This window comes from Sinocyclocheilus anshuiensis, unplaced genomic scaffold, assembly GCF_001515605.1.
Source record: "Sinocyclocheilus anshuiensis isolate Anshui unplaced genomic scaffold, SAMN03320099.WGS_v1.1 scaffold1286, whole genome shotgun sequence".
Taxonomy (NCBI): Eukaryota; Metazoa; Chordata; class Actinopteri; order Cypriniformes; family Cyprinidae; genus Sinocyclocheilus; species Sinocyclocheilus anshuiensis.
The window spans coordinates 504,590-514,216 of NW_015554223.1; positions in this window are offsets into that span (position 1 = coordinate 504,590).

Sequence of the window (9,627 nt, forward strand, 5' to 3'; positions counted from 1 at the left end):
AATCTACACCTCCCTTCTTCATCATTTCTACTATCGATTTCCTCTTTCTCTCTTCCTCCCTCTCCCTCACTCTCTTTCTCTCTATAGGACACAGCAGGTTCTGCTAACTCATTGGTCAGATTGGTCACAATGGAGAACTAGCCACAGAACGAACACAAAAGAAGAGAAATAAATACATAAATGAACAAACACATGGATCAGTGGTATGTAAGAAGAAGTCACAATAAAAATTGTCAAGGTTTCAGTAATGTAATCATGTATTTATGTTGGTGTTAAATGGTTTTATACCATACTTTTAAACCATTTTCAAGAAAAGTTTCAATTTAATAGTCAATTAAAAATGTCATGTTGTGTAGCCATCAAGTAAAAAATATTTAAATAGTAATATCTTTATAAAAGCAATATTTTCAGGAAACGTTTTAAATATATACAGTATATTTTCAAAGTGAAAAATATTTTTTAATAAATATCATTAATTTTGGGTAGGGCTGCACGATTAATCGCATGCGATATTTAACGCGCATCTTATCAGTAAATCCGGTTCTGTAATCAGCGGTAAATCTCCATCACCTGCGTGCTTTCACATTGAGCAGCATTAACTACACAGAGGCGCGTTAAATATCGCATGCGATTAATCGTGCAGCCCTAATTTTGGGGCACATTTGACCTGAAGAGACTTTGACTTGTCATTAAAAGTTAAATTATCTGATATTTTCAGAGCAGAGCAATTTTTAGACAGAATTTCTTTTCCCTGCATGTTGGTTGTACCATATATATGACTTTGATTTGGTGGACAAATGCTTGTGAAGTAGTAAAATACTATTTTTTAATCAAATATTATGCTATAATTACTTAATTACTTTACACATTTGCATGTTCACCATTCTCTGGTCAATGGTCACATGACAAGCAGGTAAACAAAGAAAATATTTTTTAGTTCAGTTTAGTTTTTTTTTTCCAGTGTTGTTATTTTCAAATGATTTATTTTATTTTGAGATTTTTTATAATTTCATTAAGTATTAGCTTTCCATTAAACTCACAAACCCCAGTTTTGGAAACCTTGAAGTTACAAACTACTATTTTTTCATGTAATTTGGAATCAGTAACAGGCTATAATTTGTAAGTAAACTACCCAGCACTGGTCATTGACACAAATACATAAATAAGAGAACAGTCAATGGCAACAAAAAATGAGACTGCTGTTCAGGACGACAGCAAGTCGTGGGCAGAAGAATAAATGATTATGAGGATGATATGGAAAACTCAAACAGACCATATAGAGAGACTGCTTGTATGTCATTTAGAATTTGAAAATCATAGAAATCATAGAATCAATCATAGAATCAACATTCTCATTCCAAATTAGATGAAAATCCTCATAACGGCACTTCTGAAGAGGACGGGGGGAAAAAAGGTGGGATTCTCTCACTCCACTGTGACTGAGCACATCACGGCAAATGGACAAGATCAGTTCTATTCCCCAGGAATACACACTATTTTAGAGGAGACACAGGCCACACTCTCACATTTGGTCAGGAAAGGTCTCTCTGCCTTTTCATCAGTGGTAACTCTCAGCTGTGTCCAATCACTCAGAAAATAAAAGAGAAAAAGCAAGTTATTTTTCTTTATATAGATATCCCATCACCTTCCTTTCCATCTCACTGACTATTTCTCGTTTCTTCTTTGGGATCCTGTGAGCTGGCAGATGTTGATTATTCTATAAATTCTCTGTTTATCTATTTATCTGCCCACCCCTTTATTGACTCATCACTTCCATCTCAGTGCTGTTGCGTGTGGATAAACAGTCCATATGAGGGAGCGAGAGAGGGAACGGCAGAGAGATTTAAGCCCGAGATCAATGGGAAGTTTCAAAATCAATGCACTAACAACCAGAAAATCAATGAGTTCTAATGAGGATGCCAGTTGCTTCCGTCAAAACAATTAAGAGGTGAAGAAATGTTTAACAGGAGTCATGAGAGGGCTTATGGAGAGAGAGCATGAGTGAGTAAGCGAGAAAGAGTGCAGAAAATGATTAGAAAGATCTGACTTATTATTCAATGAAATAACAAAAACAATCTGATCTGGTTTGTGGTTATAGTTTGATATGATTGGCGCAACACAACATTTTTATAAATGTTGTGTTTAAATAAATTTCTTTGCGAAATGTTTATGAGCTATTTTGTACAGACAAAATCTCTCCACTTAAATCTACGTTCTTACAGTGTTTTGATGGAGTCTGTCCTGAGTGTCTGTGACTGAGGGAGGAGGATGGAAAGAAGGGGCTAATTTGGGGTCAATCAATCAATACCACCCACAGTCTCTCTCTCTTGTCTTGTTCATTGTTGAAGGCAATCAATACAAAATCCCACAGCTTGTCAATTGCTGAACATACAACTAATCACATACTCACACACACTGACAAAGCTGCAATTAACCTATTGATTGAGAAGATGTGCAAACACAAGTGCGCACATCCAAATAAACACTTGAGGGATTGATGTCAGTTAAGGCTAATTTCCTCGTTGTCAACCATTCATCTCTCTGCGGCTCAGAGTGTTTGGATGAAGTATTCAAGCCCTTAATCACACTTCACAAATGCTATTTAAGTAAGGTTCTAATTGTGTTTCTAAAAATGAATAATAAAACTGAATTAAATAAACAACAACAATAACAAAAAAATGAAATTATACTTTTCTTGTGCTTATTAAAATAGTTACCACATTTACCGGATGAAAACTCATTCTTGTTTTGAAAGGTGGATTTGAAAATTAAAGAACTAGCTAATCCAAAAATTAAAATTCTGTCAACATTTACACAACCACATGTTGTTTTGAACCGGTGTGACTTTCTTTCTTTTGTAGAACCAATGGTGGTGGACAGTAACAAAGTATTTTTACTTTGTTACTGTACTTAAGTTCATTTTCAAGTATCTGTACTTTATCTGAGTAGTTTTACTTTTACCTCACTACATTCCAAAGCATAATATCATACTTTTTACTGCACTACATTTCTTAAAAACACATTGCTCCTCGTTATTTTGAAGATATTTGTAATGAAATCTGAGAGATTCTGTCCCACCATTGACAGTCTACGCAACTACCACTTTGACGCTTCAAAAAGTTCATAAAAAGATTGTAAAATTAATCTATATGAATTTAGTACAATTTTTTTTAAACGACTCGATCTCTTCATATGATGAACAGATTTAATTTAGGCTTTTATTCACATATTAACATTGATCAGCAAACATAAACAGAAGCTCAATACTTGCTTGATGCGCGAGAACAAACCTCATTGGTTCTTACGAAAGCTTAAAACGTGCTGCATATCACACGAGAATGAACCTCAATGGTTCTCACACTTCAAGCAAGCATGCTTGAGCTTCTGTTTGCCATAACTGATGTGTGCATTGATTAATGTTTATATGTGAAAATAAACTTAAATTAAATCTGTTCGTTATATAAAGCGATCAAGTCTCTTCAGAAAGTTTGGACTGAACCACTTAATTCATATGGATATGTCTGTTATTCCAAGTTTTCTAAAGCCTTACAGTAGTTTTGTGAAATTTTGGGGTAAAACATGAGCTTTAGTAAATCATGAACACGTTTTTGGTTGAATTATGCCTTTAAGACCAAAGAAGTCTCAAAAATCCATGTTTTGGGCATCCCAGTGGCTACTGTTAGCTCAATTATAAGGAATTGTAAGCTACTTCGAATCACCCAAAAACTGCCTAAAATACTCTTTGCACAAACACAGAGGAGAGTTTGGAAAAAAGCCACAGAGGGGCCAACGATCACTGTGAAGGAGCTACAGAGTCCAACAGAATGGAGTAACGTTGAAGAGCCCTGCACAACATGTATGGGAAGATGGCACAGAAGAGGCCATTTCTCCAAAAGACCCATGTGAAAGTGTGGAATTAACCATTTGTGACATAGAAGTTGTTTTTGTGGCCAGATAAGGCAAAGTGCCTTAAAAAACAAACAAAAAAAGAACAACATTTCCGGTGTAAACATAATAACACTTTATTTTTAATTTTTTTTTAAATCTGTAAAACTGCTGGGGTAGCATTATTCTGTTGGACTGGTTTCATCAGAAGAAACTACCCATCTTGTTAAAGCTGATGGAAAATACTAGGAAATACACGTGCATTATTTTATGCACAAATGCACTCAAAAATTCTTACAGCTTTAGCAAAACTCTTACAATCTATTACAGCATGCAGAATCCTCCACTGAGATCTAGACTGTCACTTTCTGATTTCATTTTGCAAGCCGTGTTTGAAGAACTTCTACACCTTACAATCAGATTTAACATCACATCATGAAGTAATGCAAGAAAAATGTAACAATACATTGTCTGCTAATTAAAAGAAACACCGTTATAAATATCCTACACATACACACACTATAAACCACATACAAGATTTTCACTCACTATCTTCTATATGGCTTAAGGCACTTTACTGACAAAAGTTAGTGTGGCTTCTCATCAAAACTGCTCTTAACTTGCACTAGGTATGTTTAGATGCACTAATTGCACTAATTTTCATCAATCAGAATGAATCCAATCCGTTTTCAGATTATGAATGTTCTGTGTAAATGAACCCTAAACGTTGTGATCCGATTTACATATAGTCCAAACAAAACGTCAACGCAATAATGTCACCAGTGCCACCGAGTATAAATATCATGTTGACATTTATTTTAGAAGAGCTTTTTTATCAAATATTTAGTAAATATTCAGTCTCATCCTCTGACCAGATGATAACACATTAGACGTAAACATACAGATATTTGTATGACCTGAAATATACATAAACATACGCATGTGCGCAAAGTATTTTTGACTCTGAGAATAAAACAGAAAACAGTTGGATTTAAGCATTTACTTGTCTACACCACCCCTACAATCTAAATTTAATTCGGATCAAGTTCAGTCGAATTGATTGAAGTGTTTACTTGGAGACTTTTCAGTCCAACTGAGCCATCAAATCCGATTATAGACAGATTATTTGGATGCATGTAAACGTAGCTAACAAAGCTGATGATAACTGTAAATGGAGAATATATGGTGATGGAACATATGGTCTTCTACCCCTGCTCTCGCTTCTGTCCGTTCCTCTACCTCTCTGTTCTCAGAAGCATATGCTCTGTGGTTGGTATTAATAAAATTTAATTTTCAATTTTCTAAACAACACCGCAAAGGGCTGCATACAAACAAAGACCCACAATAAAAATGAAATGCAGCAAACCCTTGAAAATGCTTGTTTTAATGCAGTTTGTGTGTATTAGGGGATGAGTATATCATACAAAATATAAATACACAAACAGTGCAAATTTCCCTGGGCCCAAATGTTTAAGCAATTTAGGGACGGTCGGGCAGCAAATAAATGAATCTGGACAAAGAAATCTCCCCCAGATTATGTGCTCTTCATCCTACAGTGAAACGAGAGAAAGAAATGAAAAAGAGGCATTTGGGGCTGTGGGGAAGCATCCAGAGATCATTTTTCTCAAATAAGCGTCTGCATCCAGTCCCTTTCATCCCTCTCAGCTGAGAGCCTTGTTTTCAGAGCTGCTCTGCCTTGTTTTGCTCTCTCTCCCTTTCTTCATCCCTCACACCCTTTCACATTGCACTTTTCTTATGTTTGTTTTGTTTTCTTGGTCATTTTCTTCCTTGTAACAAATGAGAATATCTGGACTTGGAATCGTATAAAGAAAAAGTAGCATATCTTTTGAAGATGTCTATTTGAGACTTTTGAGATTTTAGATAAGAATGGTCTTATCCTCAGGCTGCAGTAACATTGTAAAATATTATTACAATTTTCTATTTTAACATATTTTAAAATATAATGTATTCATTTGATGGCAAAGCTGAATTTTCTGCAATCATTACTCCAGTCTTCAGTGTCACATGATCCTTCAGAAATCATTCTAATATGCTGTCTCTCTCCCTTTCTTCATCCCTCACACCCTTTCACATTGCACTTTTCTTATGTTTGTTTTGTTTTCTTGGTCATTTTCTTCCTTGTAACAAATGAGAATATCTGGACTTGTGCTAGGGGAAAAAAATATAAGATTTTCTCTCATATACACCACCTCAAAAGTAACATTTAGCAGTTAGTATCAGCAGGAAGATCTCAAGAAATAGTCAATGTCTTATACAGACAACACAAAACATCTCTTAAACACATGATGAAGTGTGTAGAGTATTTGAACAGCAGAGATAACTAAAAGACATCTGGATCATCCGAGGCCAAGCCCCTGTCAGTGTGCATTAAAGAGCATAGAGGTTGTATTGGTACCGTAAGGTACTTTTTCCTGTCAGTCAGTATAGGCCTTCATCTTTTCTCCCTGCTTTCTATTCTGTGACTGTCATAGTCATCTTGCAGAATAAACTACAACTGATAAGTACATGAGAAACACCTGTATTTCCTTACAGTGTCTTCTCAGCTCCCTCATTATTTCTTTGCATGCAGAAATTTTAAATATGTATCATAACGTAAATGCATCTTTATTTTTGTTTGTTTATTTATGTATGTATTTTTGGATTTATTGTGTATTTTTTATTTTACCATTCTGATTTGTGTGTCAAATTTATATATATATATATATCTGAATCGTATAAAGAAAAAGTAGCATATCTTTTGAAGATGTCTATTTGAGACTTTTGAGATTTTAGATAAGAATGGTCTTATCCTCAGGCTGCAGTAACATTGTAAAATATTATTACAATTTTCTATTTTAACATATTTTAAAATATAATGTATTCATTTGATGGCAAAGCTGAATTTTCTGCAATCATTACTCCAGTCTTCAGTGTCACATGATCCTTCAGAAATCATTCTAATATGCTGATTTGCTGCTCAAAAAATATTTCTTCTTCTTATTATTATTAAAATCAGTTTTGCTGTATAATAATAAACGTTTTAGTGGAAACTGTGATACATTTTCATTTTCAGGATTCTTTGATGGACAAAACGTTTAAAAGAACAGAATTCATTTGAAACCGATTTTTTGAACAATGTAAAAATCTTTACTGTCACTTTTGATCAATTTAATGCATCCTTGCTAAATAAAATATTAATTTCTTTCCTTAAAAAAATGACTCCATTAAATGATGACAAATGACATTTGACACCAGTGTAGTTATTTGTCTAACCAATACATTGTGAATATATTTTAACCTATTGCATGGCTATAATAAGCCATTTTAGTTTTAAAAGAGGCTTTATTTTTAAAGATCATTCTTCTAAAATTACCTGATATTAGTTATTTTAATCATATATTAATCTGGAATGTTTTACATAAACATCATATCTCGAATACAAATGAGTAGGACCATTTTACTTTACTTTCTCTCAAAACACTAAATATCAACATAAAACAGTATACATAAACTATATTAATGGCAGACAATTCATAATCAGTCAGGCCACTCTGTGTAGACAAAAGATTTGATGTAATTTAATCTAAAATTCAATCATTTTTAATGGCTGGGTGCACATTAATTTTAAGAAATTTATCAGTAATTTTAATCTAGTCCATCATAATAATCACATTATTTTCTTCCCTCATAATCTAAGTGCAAATCAGAAGTATGCAAATTTACTACATAATATTCTTCTTTTGATTCTCATCACTTCGTTCTCAGTCAGAGATTGTTTTCCAAATACCAAATCACAAATCAAATAAAACATTGTACTGGTTCAGTTTAAATTAAGATTTTTTTAATGATATGAATAAGTGAGAGAGAGATTTGTTTGATCTGTCCATAACCAAACCTCAATGCAAGTCAAAATATCCATACACCAACACAGAAAAATAGAAAAAAATAAGTAATTTCAAATACCAGATATCAAAAAGTAACAAAAAAATCCTCCACACTTTTAACTGAAACACCTCGAGTTATAAAGAAAATTCACCCTAAATACCCCCATCAAAGTGAAAATGCCCACTAAACACCCCATCTCGAGGTAAAAGCCAACTGATTAGGTACCAGCACAGGCCAGATAAAGGGAATGTCAGTCAAACCTGCTGTTCTCCTTCAGTGAGAGAACACACAGATATACCTTTGGATCTGGCTCATGACGAGAGATGGAATTAATTGTTTAAATGGGTTACAGGACAGGGGCATTCAGATAAAGAAACAGGAAGAAGTGAGAAAATGACAGCTTAAAAGTGTTCGGAATCAGATTTTACAAATATAAAACACTGAAATCTGGGAAATCTATAAGCGAAATGACAGATTAGCATGCTTAAATTAGCACATTTAAAAACAAAGCACATGTTGTGATAGAGAAGCCATGTTGTGAGCACTGCAATAAGCTTGAACTGAGCACAAAGGGACAAACAGGCATTTTGGTGAGCTTTTTCATGTCATCTTCCTCACCCTCAGGCTTGCTTGCGTTTTCCCTCTCACTCCTGTATCCTCCCCTGGTCATTGGCTAAGATAAGTAGCTAAACTAAATGGGCCGGACAGCCAGCTCTCTGCTGCCAAGCACAGGTCACATATGAAACTGCACCCCCACTCACACCCCTATCATCAGCCCCAGTGGCCCCCACCCTGGTACCCAGCTGGGGCTTTAAGAGCGGCCATCAGCCCTGATTCTTCACTAAGCCCCAGTACCTGAGGTGGTGAACATGGCCAACTGCAGGTGTTTAAACCTCAATCTTGGGTTATAGTGGAAATGCGTGTGAATGCATGATACAGAAGAGTTCATCTAGCAGCTGGGGATACAAGAACACCACGGAACTGGGGTGAAGATAAAGGTCAAAGGTTAACTTTTCTTTTGTGTATGTGCGACTGAAGCAAATGGAGAATACATATGGAAATGAAAATGGAGAAAATGGGACAAAAATTAAAAGTGTGTTTCATAACCACCTCTGTATTATATATATATATATATATATATATCTTTTTACCCTTTGCCTTTCGCTTCTGCTCTCTCTTTTTTCCCTTTCAACTATCATTTTCTATATCCCTTCGGATTCTTCCCCCATCCTCGTATGACCCCAGGGTCATTCATAAGGGCAAGGTCGTCCGTCTGGGGCTGAATTTGAACTCTGACCCTCTCGTCTCATCAGGGTCTAAACACACGCGCACATTCATAAACGGCACGGGTGCCCCTCTGTGTATTGTGGTCATCTTGATTCTTTCAACAGTCACATAAGCAGCAACAAAATAGAGCTGCAAACAGACCGGCCACACATTCAAATCATGAGCAAAGTCACAACTGTAAAGGTTACAGCAACCACCACAATTTATTAGTTGCTGATATTGAGGTTTCACCAGGTGGATTTTACAGCTGCAAATGTGGAAAGACCAATAATGTCTGATTTATGTCATCTAAATAAAATAAATGAATTTTAAAATGAAATACTTTTCACAGAAACATCTCTAAAATGCCTTAATTTCGAGGAAAATAAATAATCCAGCTCACCAATGATATAAACACAAACTCATTCTGCCTTCTATAAATTAATATCTGAAGAATTAGTGACAACATATAAAACAGATCATATCCTTAATGCTAAATATAACATATAGGCTAGTAGAATAACATTTACATTTTCAGAAAGCAAAAGACACTTTGAGTACCAAGACAAAAAAAAAAGTTTTCTGTAAAAT